Below are 13,010 nucleotides of genomic sequence, written 5' to 3' on the forward strand. Positions count from 1 at the left end.
GAGGAGGACGGCCCTGACGCGTGGGGTCGGCCTGTCAGTGGGGCGACGCGCGCGAGCGGCGGGGCAGTGGGCGCACGCTGGCAGGCGGGCCCGGGCGAGTGCGGGGTGAGAGGCGGGCGTGCTGGCGTGGGCCTGGTGACGCGGCTGAGCGAGCGTGCTGGGCCGGCGGATTGGGCTGGGCTCGGGAGAAAGGAAGTGGGCCGCGGGGAGAGGCTGGGTCGGCCCAAGCGCGGGAAGGGGAGAAGGAGTTGGGTTGGGCCCGGTTAGTGTGGGGTTTGGGTTTGAATTTTTGGGTTCCTTTCCTTTTCCATTTCTTTTTCCTTTCTAAATCTAATTCAAACAAAGTTTGAATTCAAATATAAATTTGAATTCAAACCACACCCAATTAAAAGTATGCACCAGCATGAATGCACAATAAATTTTCAAACCTAAACAAATTTTTAATTACTTGTGAAATAAAATTAGATTAAATGCAAGGCTAAACACAATAAACCTTAGAAATTTAAATAAAGCCAATTAAATTTATTAAAAAATGCTGAAATTTAAGTTAGGGTGTTACACCTGCTCCGTGGCGGGGGCACACCGATGGACGATTGAATTGTCTCGCCACGCGGCGGCCTAGTGGCGTCCCGCTGCGGGCGGCCTCGCGTGTGCGCCGTCCTGCCGCGGCCGGCCTCGCGGCGTCCCATTGCTGCTGCTCCGCTTCGCCGCGAGGAGGTTCGCGAGGACGTGCAGCCGGGTCTCGGCAAGGAAGCGCGGCGAGGGAGCGCGGCAGGGAGGCATGCCCAGGGGAGCTGCCAAGCAAAGTGAGGGGGACAGAGGAAGGAGGCCGTGGAGCTCGAGCTCCAGATCCGCCGCCGGAGAGTGCCGGTCGGAGCAGGAGGCAAGGGGGCAAAGCCCGGGACAGATCCATGGAGCAGCCAGCAGGGAGGGAGGAGGCCGCGCCATCCCTCCACCGCCCTTCCATGTGCTCCACCGGGGCGGGGAGGGAGGAGACCGCCGCCGCGTAATTAATGACAACGGTTTGTGGATTAACGATTTCATTTGAGATAATAAGTATAGGTCGATCCACGGGTGAAAGAGATTTGGTTGTGAACGTATGGAGTTTTGGAGATGATGAGCAAAACTCGGGCTCAAGGCAAAGGTATAACATAGGGCTTTTGTATTTTACCGGTCACAAGGCGTTTAGTGGATGAAAAGTGACCGGATTTGTTGGATAGATAGCCGTACTATCAAGAGGGGTTGTGTACTCATGCTTGACGGGTCTTTCGTGCCATTTTGCTCAAAATGTCTAGTTGCATGCATGAGGGCTAACGGCGTTTTGAAAAGATTTGAAAAAGACTAAGTTTGAGAGCTGACTGAGTAATGGCGGACAGTCCGCACCCGAGGGACGGACAGTCCGCGTTCATTCCAGAGAGCTTGCAGAGGCTCTGGTGGGCTGGCGGATAGTCCGGCCCAAGTGGGCGGACGGTCCGCCACTACTTCTCAGATTTGTACCAGAGAGGGTGTCTCTCTGGTGGGCTTCAAAGTTGAACGGCGGACAGTCCGCCCATGGGGCGCGGACGGTCCGCCGGCTAATCTCAGTTTTGTACCGGAGAGGTTGTTTCTCTGGTTTCGGATGTTAAAGTGAACTGCGGACGGTCCGCCCTTGGGGCGCGGACGGTCCGCAGGCTAATTCGTTTTTGTACCAGAGAACTTGTTTGTCTCTGGTAAGTCAGATCTCATAACTGCGGACGGTCCGCCACTGGGGAGCGGACAGTCCGCCGGGGCTTAACAGCTAGTTCTGACACGCATTAAATGCACTCTGACTCACTGGTTTATAACGGCGGACAGTACGGTTTTTGAAACGCGGACGGTCCGCGACTTCGCAAAAAAGAGTGTAACGGCTAGTTTTTGAAGGGGTGTCTATATATACCCATTGCCCGCCCTTTGGGTGCCTCTCTTGGCCATTTGGACAGCATTCTTGACATCATAGAGCTAAGGCATCCCTCTCTCACACACACTTGCTTAGAGATTGCATTCTTGAGAGTGTGAGATCTTCCTAGTGCATTGCATCAAGAGTTTGAGCTTTGTGGCATTAGGGAAACTTCAAGCAAGCGTCATCAACTTGTTACTCTTGGGAGTTGCCGCTCCCTAGACAGCTTGGAGAAGAGGATTTCGTGGAGCTCCTCCAAGGAGAGTGTTGAGGAGCCCCGATTTCGGTTGTGAGAGGTTTGTGCTCACCTCACCGGAGTGGTGAAAAGCAACTCTAGTGGAATCGAGGTGTGGAGCGGTTCCTTGATTCAAGCCGGCTCAAGATCAAGAGGTTCTTGATAGAGGAGCGGTTGATTCTTGGAATCCACCTCAGCGTGGAATCCACCACGGGATAAATTCTTGTGTCAAGCTTGGTTACTTCTCTTGCTCACTTTATTTCTTGTTTATACTTTGAGCAATTTACTTTACTAGAGCTTGATTTGTTGCTTGTCACCCTAGGTTGCAAACCCATCTAAAGATAGTAGTAGCATGACATAGGGCTTTCCTTTGTTACTAATTAAATTTCTCTAGTATTATTGGTTTTAGATTTTAAACCGCCTATTCACCCCCCCTCTAGTCGGTGTTCTTGATCCTACAAGTGATACCAGAGCTAAGTACTCCATTAATTGCAGATTTAACCATCTTGGAGTAGAACAATGACTAGTGATCATGGGATTCATGTTGGGAAGCCACCGTTCTTTGATGGGAACAATTATGATTATTGGAAGACTAGGATGTCGGCTCATCTCAAAGCCATGAGTAGAAAGCTATGGAGAGTAGTAAGTGATGGATATGTCATTTTGGACCCAAAGAGTTTGACACCCCTAGATGAGGAAAATGAGACACTAAATGATCAAGGGGTTAATGTGCTCTTTAGTGCTCTTGATGTGAATGAATTTAATAGAGTCAAGAGCCTCACAAATGCAAATGACATATGGAAGAAGCTCATGGAAATTCATGAGGGCACATCAACTGCGAAGGAGGCCAAGTTATATTTGCTTAAAGGGAATTTTAGTGAATTCACCATGAAGAAGGATGAGAGTATAGCCAAGATGTTCAACCGGCTAAATGACATTGTGAATGACCTCAAGGGACTTGGATTTGAGGTACCGGATGGGGATTTCAACCACAAGTTTCTTAGATGTCTTCCGGAAAGATATGACACAATTGTGACCTTACTTGTGAGGTCAAATGTGAAGACCGCAACTCCCACACAAATATTGGGAGAAATTCTCACCCATGACATGTTCAAGAAATCACAAGATGAAGCTCATGGTGGAGAAATTGATGTGAAAAAGAAAAGTGTGGCATTCAAAGCTCAAGATAGCAAAAATGAAGAAGAAAGTGGGTGCCAAGAAGAAGAATTGGATGAGGAGATGCCTCTCTTTGTCAAGAGATTCAATAGAATGATAAGCAAGAAGAATTTTGGCAAGAGAGGTCAATCATCAAGAAAAAATCCTTTTGTGGACAAGACTTGCTTCCAATGTGGTGAAGTAGGTCATATCATTGTCGATTGTCCAAACAAGAAAAAGGACAAGAAAAATGATGAAAAGAAGAAGAAGAAGTTCATCAAGAAGAAGAAGAATGGCCAAGCTTATTTTGTTGAATGGGATTCCGATGCAAGCTCCGATGATGATGATGATGATGATGATGACAAGCCATCCAAGGGAGTTGCCGGGATCGCCATCAAGGAGGCTCCATCACTCTTCTCTACACCACATTGTCTTATGGCAAAGGGTGGTGCAAAGGTACAACAAGATGGTGAACTTGATGAACTTTCATATGATGATCTTGTTGAAATGCTTAATGATGCCAATGAATTCATGACAAAGGAAAAGGCTAAGTTGAAGGATTTGAAGTTGAAGTTTACTTCTCTTCAAAATTCCTATGAGGAGCTAAAGACTTCTCATGAGAATCTCAAAGAAACTCATGAGAAGCTTGAGGAAGCTCACAATACCTTTCTTAATCATGAAAGAAAAGCAACATTGAGCATTGGTGTTAGTTGTGATTTAATTGATGATAAATCTTGTGGCTCTAGCTCTACTAGTTCCTTTTGCACCAAAATTGATAACTCATCTTGCAATGAATCTCTCATTATGGAAAATGATTTGTTAAAGAAAGAGATTACTTGCTTGACTAATGATTTGAGAAAGTGCTATGATAGTAGAGCCAAGTTTAATCATTGTTGGGCAAGCCAAAAGTTCACCTTGAACAAGCAAGAGTTTGGATATATTCCTAAGAAAGGGAAGAAGGCTTTTGTGCAAACCAAAACTACTTTTGTGAAGAGTAGTGGTAAGCCATATTGTGAAAAATGCAAGAAGGTTGGTCATGTTGACAAGAATGGCACCAACAAGAAAGTGATATCCTTTGATTCAAGTTACATACTTATGAAAAATTCAAATGGCAATATTAGTGCAAAATTTGTTGGGATACCTATAAATGGTGCTAAAAAGAATGCCATTTGGGTGCCAAAAGTCTTGGTCACTAACGTGATCACTAACATTCAAGGACCCAAGAAAGTTTGGGTACCTAAAAGAGTTACTTCCTCTTTGTAGGTGAATTACAAGTCCGGAGGAAGACATTGGGTGCTTGATAGTGGATGCACTCAACACATGACCGGAGATCCAATGATGTTTTCCTCTCTAGATGAGAATGTGGGTGGCTATAGTGACATCATCTTTGGTGACAATAGCCGGGGCAAAGTCAAAGGAGTTGGTACAATTCCTATCTCAAGCGATCATTCTCTTTCAAAAGTATTGTTGGTTGATTCTCTCAAGTTTAATCTCTTAGCGGTCACTCAACTTTGTGATTTTGGATATAAGTGTAGTTTCACTAAAGATGATGTTGTAGTGACTAACTTGGATGGAAAAGATCACATCTTTACGGGATTTAGACATGATGATGTATATCTTGTGGATTTTGCTACTAAAGAGGCAAACTTGTCCACTTGCTTATTCACTCAATCATCCTTGGGTTGGTTATGGCATAGAAGGCTTGGTCATGTTGGCATGAAGCAACTCAACCGACTTTTGAAGCATGACTTGGTAGTTGGGTTGAAGAATGTGAAGTTTGAAAAAGATAAGTTATGTAGTGCATGTCAAGCCGGAAAGCAAGTTGCAAATACTCATCCAACTAAGAGTATCATGTCAACCGAGAGACCATTGGAATTATTACATATGGATTTATTTGGTCCTACAATATATAAAAGTATTGGTGGAAATTGCTATTGTCTTGTGGTAGTGGATGATTACTCAAGATATACATGGGTTTTCTTTTTTCATGACAAGGCCGATACATATGACACATTCAAGAAATTCTTTACAAGGGCCGAAAATGAATTTGAGCTCAAGGTGAAGAAAGTGAGGAGTGACAATGGAAGTGAGTTTAGAAACACAAGAGTTGAGGAATGGTGTGATGTGAAAGGAATCAAGCATGAATTCTCAACCAAGTACACTCCGGAACAAAATGGTCTTGTTGAGAGGAAAAATAGAACCTTAATTGATATGGCAAGATCAATGCTCTCCGAATATAATGTTTCAGATAGCTTTTGGGCCGAAGCAATCAACACGGCTTGTCATGCCTCTAATAGATTGTATTGCCATAGATTTCATAACAAGACCCCATATGAGTTGCTCATTGGAAGGAAGCCAAATATATCATACTTTAGAGTGTTTGGTTGCAAATGCTATATTCTCAAGAAGGGAACTCGGTTATCAAAGTTTCAAAGCAAATGTGATGAGGGTTTTCTTCTTGGATATTCTTCTAATAGCAAGGCTTATCGGGTCTACAACAAAACACATGGCATTGTTAAAGAAGCATATGATGTTGAGTTTGATGAAACCAATGGGTCTCACAATGAACAAGAAAATCTTGATGATGTGAGAAGTGATGGTTTGAGAAATGCAATGAAAAACATGTCAATTGATGATGTTAGACCAAGAGAAGAAGATGACGATGAAGATGGTCCTTCTATCTCTATTAGAGTTAATCCTTCAACTTCTATCTCAAATGATCAAGCACAATCAATTGTACAAGATTCAAGTAATGATGATTCTCAAGTACAAGATCAAGTTGGTTCATCTAGTGCACCTTCTTCATCAACTCAAGAACCCATTGTTACTCAAAGAATTCATCATGTTCTTGCAAAGGATCATCCGGTGGATCAAATCATGGGTGATATTAGTAAGGGTGTCCAAACTCGATCTCACATTGCTTCATTTTGTGAGCATTATTCTTTTGTATCTTTTCTTGAACCTAACTGTGTAGATGAAGCATTGAGAGATCCGGATTGGGTGAATGCTATGCATGAAGAATTAAATAATTTCACCCGAAATCAAGTTTGGGATTTAGTTGAGAGGCCCAAGAATTATAATGTTATTGGCACTAAATAGGTCTTTAGAAATAAGCAAAATGAAGATGGAATGGTTGTGAGAAACAAGGCAAGATTGGTAGCTCAAGGCTTCACTCAAGTCGAAGGTTTGGATTTCGGTGAAACTTTCGCTCCCGTTGCTAGATTAGAAGCTATTAGAATTTTATTAGCTTATGCTTGCTCTCACAATATAAAACTTTTTCAAATGGATGTGAAAAGTGCTTTCTTGAATGGCAAGATTAGTGAACTTGTTTTTGTTGAGCAACCTCCCGGTTTTGAAGATCCAAAGAAGCCAAATCATGTATACAAGCTCTCTAAAGCTCTTTATGGTCTTAAGCAAGCTCCACGAGCTTGGTATGAAAGATTGAGGGACTTTCTTATCTCTAAGGGCTTCAAAATTGGTAAGGTTGATACTACCTTGTTCACTAAAGATATTGATAAAGATTTGTTTGTTTGTCAAATTTATGTTGATGATATTATTTTTGGTTCAACTAACCCAAGTTTTTGTGAGGAATTTGGTGAAATGATGTCTAGGGAATTTGAGATGTCCATGATTGGTGAATTGAGTTTCTTTCTTGGACTTCAAATCAAGCAACTCAAGAAAGGCACCTTTGTGTGTCAATCAAAATATGTGAAGGATATCATGAAGAAATTTGGTATGGAAGATGCAAAACCAATCAAGACTCCTATGGCCACCAATGGGCATCTCGACCTAGATGAGGGAGGTAACCCGGTTGACCAAAAGCTTTATCGTTCTATGATTGGTAGTTTGCTTTATTTGACCACATCTAGGCCCGACATCATGTTTAGTGTTTGCATGTGTGCACGATTTCAAGCCGCACCTAGAGAATGTCATTTGACCGCCGTCAAAAGGATCTTGAGATACTTGAAATATTCTCCTAATATTGGTTTATGGTATCCCAAGGGTGCTCATTTTGATTTGGTTGGATTCTTGGATTCGAATTATGCGGGGTGCAAGGTTGATAGGAAAAGCACCTCCGGTGGTTGTCAATTTCTTGGAAGATCTCTTGTATCATGGTCATCAAAGAAGCAAAATTCCGTGGCTCTTTCAACCACCGAAGCGGAATATATCTCGGCCGGAAGTTGTTGTGCACAATTGTTATGGATGAAGCAAACTCTTCTCGATTATGGTGTGAAATTTGATGAAATTCTCTTGTTGTGTGATAATGAAAGTGCCGTGAAGATTGCTTCTAATCCGGTTCAACATTCAAGAACCAAGCATATTGATATCCGCCATCATTTTCTTAGAGATCATGTGAACAAGGGTGATATCAAGATTGATGGTATTGGCACGGATGATCAATTAGCCGATATATTTACCAAGCCTTTGGATGAATCTCGGTTTTGCAAGTTAAGAAATGAGTTAAATATCATTGACTTCTCAAATGTGGCTTGAAAACTAGCACATGTGGCATATGGTTCTTTCATGCACTCTTTGTTTCTTTTTTCTGAATTTTGAGGTATTTTTGAGCCATTTATGAGTTTTCATGATTTTACTCGATTTATTTTTGAATTTTTGTTGTAAGTTGCTCATATGAGTCGTTTGAAGGTTTTCATGCAAGATATGAGATTTTTGGATTTTTATATGAGCAATGATCCCAAATTGAGGTTGGAATTGAGAAAGATGGCAAATTTCTGGACTGTCTGAAATTTGGTACTGCAGACGGTCCGCCTGTGCTGGGCAGAATTCGCCAGAGGCAGTTTTAGTCGGGTGTCAGTGTAAAGATTCAATGGCGGACGGTCCGCCAGGATACCGCGGACAGTCCGCGACTGGACAGAATGGTGGGGTCGGCCAGACTTGACTTATAATGGATGTCCCTCTCACTCCCCTCCACCAAACCGCACACAACATCAAAAAGTCTCTCTCTCTTTCTCTCTCAAGCACGTGGGGGAGACGACAAGGTCAAGGCTTTTTGGCGTGGTTCCCGGACGGTCCGAGAACATCCCCGGACTCTTCTCAAGTTTGTGCATCATGTCCTCCCGGTATTTTGACGAATCCCTAACTCTTGTTCTTGGTTTTCTTTATTGGAAAGAGTTAGGGTTAGATGTTCCGATCTGTTTTTGGACCATGGCTTCATGAAAATACTTGGGGGATCTTGTTCCTAGTGATGAGGAGATGCTATAGTTAAAGTTTGGTTGGTGGATTTGAATCGAAACTCAAAATATGGGTGAATCAAAGTTGAGGGCAATTTTGTGTTCCTTCGCAGAACAGATGGGTCGCGGACAGTCCACCTGCTGGACGCGGACGGTCCGCCGTGGTAGTTCATGAACCGCGGACGGTCCGCGTTCAGAAGTGCGGACGGTCTGCCAGTGTCAGATTTTTTCAGATCAATGCTGAACTGACTTATATCATTATGGATTGGTTCTATTGCTTTAGTAATTGTTCTTATGGTTAAATCTTGATCTCAGGCCACCCCGGAAGATCATTAAGGCCACTGCTTCTAAAATCAAGAAGGCAATGACTTCCAAAAGACAAAGAGACAGTGATGACTCCGATGATGTGGACTATGCTCCAAATGTCAGTGAGATGGCTGCAGCTTCTTCAGTAGGAGATGCAGGTGATGAGTCTTCAGAGGAAGAGACTGAGGGGGTTGATGATGATGTTACAGATTTGACGGGGCTAGATCTACCTAGTCGACAGTGGACTGCAGAAAGCTATGCAAATGCAAGAGCAGTGGATCAATTCAGCTTGCCTCGTGACACCAACATTCTCTTCTTCAAAACTGAGGTACAAAAAGATGTTTACTTTGGTCATCTAGTTAAGAAGAATGTATTCAAACATCAGACCATTGACCTAGGCTATATGAGACAACAACAAGTCATGTCTGATCTAGTAGATAGATTTCAGCAAATGGGGTTAGCAAACTTTCTGCAACATAGGTGTGATTGGAATGAAACTGTGATACGTCAGTTCTATGCCACTCTAGAGATCAACATGGTTGAGGAAACTTTTAGGTGGACAACTGGCAAGAGAACATATTATGCTACATTTGCACAGTTTGCTGAGGCAAATCAATTGGATTATAATTTCATCAATAGTGAGCAAAGTATGAATGTTGTGTTAGAAAACCCTCTAGATGAGAATGACTACCCCCATGTTCTATGAGCCTGCACATCTTGGAATTGCTAGAACATTTGGGGGCACTCAGGGTCTGAGGCATCATCCCGCAGTAATCAATAAGATTGTCAGAGTCACATTCATGCCTAAGAGTGGCAACAAGGACAAGATTAGAGGGCACTATTGGAATGTGATATCTCATATCATGAACGGAAATAGAATAAATGTCATTGCTCTTATCATGGATCAGCTTGCAGATTTGAGGCTTAACATGGAGATGAACCTATATTTTGCTCCATACATTATGTCCATCATCAAGGTTAAGTCTAGCTTCAGAGGGTTATGTGAATGCAAGCACACACCTTTCAGGCCATTCAAGAATGACAATGCTTTTCTTTTGAGGCCTCTGACTCCTTTCCCTGGAAATGATATGGATGCTGATGCATAGGGGAATGATGATGATAGTGATGATGATGCTCACATGGGAGCAGCTGCAGCTCAGCATGCCATGCCACCACCGTATCCTCCTGCACAGCAGCAGTGGGCCCCTCCAGCTGGCTACTTTGACCCATACTTTGCATCCATGCAGGAGAGCAAGTCCTCTCAGATTGCGGGGTTGGCTAGTCAGATGCAGAATCAGATGAACCTCAACTTTCAGAACATGCAGCAGCAGATGCTCCAGCCCATGATGGCTCAGATGCAGGGGTTTCAGGAGAGTTTACATTCAGATATAGCAGCTCTTGACTCACGTTTTGAGGATTTGCCCTCTTCTGAGCAGTTTGAGCAGCTTGAGCAGAGACAGGAGCAGCTAGAGCAGCGCTTTAATACCTTCAGCACAGCCTTCACCGGATTTTCTGACCACTTCTACTCAGTATTTCTGGCTCCAGTACCGCCTCCATAGTTATACCCGCACCAGACGTTCTAGCCACCACCGCCTCCTCCGCCGCCGATGGATTGACTTTCTTGGCAATTGATGCCAAAGGGGGAGAAGGAGCTTTGGAGTGCTTGGATCTAGGGGGAGCTCATGGACTTCTCATGGAGATCATTTGTTTTCGGCTTCCGCTTGCTACTCGTGCTTATTTGTGTTGAACTTTGCATTACATGTTCATGATGTGTGTCTTGCATGAACTCGATTTGAGACTTGTGTTTGGATTTGAACATTTGGTTTGTAATGTGTGATGAACTGTGTTAGTGTGTGCTACTCTTATCTATTTATGTTCATCTTATGGTTGTGAGGTTGTGCTAACCATGCTAAAATTCATATCATATATATATTGTATCTTGTATGCCTCGATTTCTACTTGTAGGGAAAACTCCGTCAAAAGTTTCAAATATATATATGTGTACTTGGTATTCATGAAAATTTATATGCACATATCAAGGGGGAGTTCTCTCTACTCATCGAACTTGGTGAATTTATTCATACCATATTCTGAAATTTTCAAGAAAATGAGTAAGTTCTTCCAAAGTTCAATTCCAAGTCCACCTTATGCCTAGTGTATAAAGTTGACTTGAACACTTTTATCACTCCAAAATTTAGTGTTGTCATCAATTACCAAAAAGGGGGAGATTGAAAGCATCTAGGCCCCTAATTCGAGTTTTGGCAATTAATGACAACAGTTTGTGGATTAACGATTTCATTTGAGATAATGAGTATAGGTCGATCCACGGGTGAAAGAGATTTGGTTGTGAACGAATGGAGTTTTGGAGATGATGAGCAAAGCTCGGGCTCAAGGCAAAGGTATAAAATAGGGCTTTTGTATTTTACCGGTCACAAGGCGTTTAGTGGATGAAAAGTGACCGGATTTGTTGGATAGATAGCCGTACTATCAAGAGGGATTGTGTACTCATGCTTGACGGGTCTTTAGTGCCATTTTGCTCAAAATGTCTAGTTGCATGCATGAGGGCTAACGACATTTTGAAAAGATTTGAAAAAGACTAAGTTTGAGAGCTGACTGAGTAACGGCGGACAGTCCGCACCAGAGGGGCGGACAGTCCGCGTTCGTTCCAGAGAGCTTGCAGAGGCTCTGGTGGGCTGGCGGACAGTACGGCCCAAGTGGGCGGACGGTCCGCCACTACTTCTCAGATTTGTACCAGAGAGGGTGTCTCTCTGGTGGGCTTCAAAGTTGAATGGCGGACAGTCCGCCCATGGGGCGCGGACGGTCCGCCGGCTAATCTCAGTTTTGTACCGGAGAGGTTGTTTATCTAGTTTGGGCTGTTAAAGTGAACTGCGGACGGTCCGCCCTTGGGGCGCGGACGGTCCACAGGCTAATTCGTTTTTGTACCAGAGAACTTGTTTGTCTCTGGTAAGTCAGATCTCATAACTGCGGACGGTCCGCCACTGGGGAGCGGACAGTCCACCGGGGCTTAACAGCTAGTTCTGACACGCATTAAATGCACTCTGACTCACTGGTTTATAACGGCGGACAGTCCGGTTTTTGAAACGCGGACGGTCCGCGACTTCGCAGAAAAGAGTGTAACGGCTAGTTTTTGAAGGGGTGTCTATATATACCCATTGCCCGCCCTTTGGGTGCCTCTCTTGGTCATTTGGACAGCATTCTTGACATCATAGAGCTAAGGCATCCCTCTCTCACACACACTTGCTTAGAGATTGCATTCTTGAGAGTGTGAGATCTTCCTAGTGCATTGCATCAAGAGTTTGAGCTTTGTGGCATTAGGGAAACTTCAAGCAAGCGTCATCAACTTGTTACTCTTGGGAGTTGCCGCTCCCTAGACGGCTTGGAGAAGAGGATTTCGTGGAGCTCCTCCAAGGAGAGTGTTGAGGAGCCCCGAATTCGGTTGTGAGAGGTTTGTGCTCACCTCACCGGAGTGGTGAAGAGCAACTCTAGTGGAATCGATGTGTGGAGCGGTTCCTTGATTCAAGCCGGCTCAAGATCAAGAGGTTCTTGATAGAGGAGCGGTTGATTCTTGGAATCCACCTCAACGTGGATTAGGGGTGACCGGCAAGTCATCGACACCACGGGATAAATTCTTGTGTCAAGCTTGGTTACTTCTCTTGCTCACTTTATTTCTTGTTTATACTTTGAGCAATTTACTTTACTAGAGCTTGATTTGTTGCTTGTCACCCTAGGTTGCAAACCCATCTAAAGATAGTAGTAGCATGACATAGGGCTTTCCTTTGTTACTAATTAAATTTCTCTAGTATTATTGGTTTAAGATTTTAAACCGCCTATTTACCCCCCCTCTAGTCGGTGTTCTTGATCCTACACTCGTGCAGGCCCGTCAGCCCGCCGCCGCAAGGCAAGGAGCAGGGGCTCCAGCGAGGGAGGGGAAGGGGGCGTCCATCTCCCCGACTCGACGGAGCTCGAGCTCGACCAGCCTCCGCCGCTCCACGCCTCTGTCCTAGTGTTGCAGACGCCCCCTCCCGCACATGCGCCGCCGCCGTTCCGCCTCGCCGCGGCTGGCCTGGCACCGTCCCTCCGCGTGGCGGCCTCGCGTGCGCGTCGTCCCGCCACGCGACGCCTCGCCGTCACAGCCACTCCGTCTCGTGGCGAGGGGGCGCGGCAGGGAGGCACAGCAAGGGGGCGC

Source organism: Panicum virgatum, chromosome 3K (assembly GCF_016808335.1).
Source record: "Panicum virgatum strain AP13 chromosome 3K, P.virgatum_v5, whole genome shotgun sequence".
NCBI classification, from domain to species: Eukaryota; Viridiplantae; Streptophyta; class Magnoliopsida; order Poales; family Poaceae; genus Panicum; species Panicum virgatum.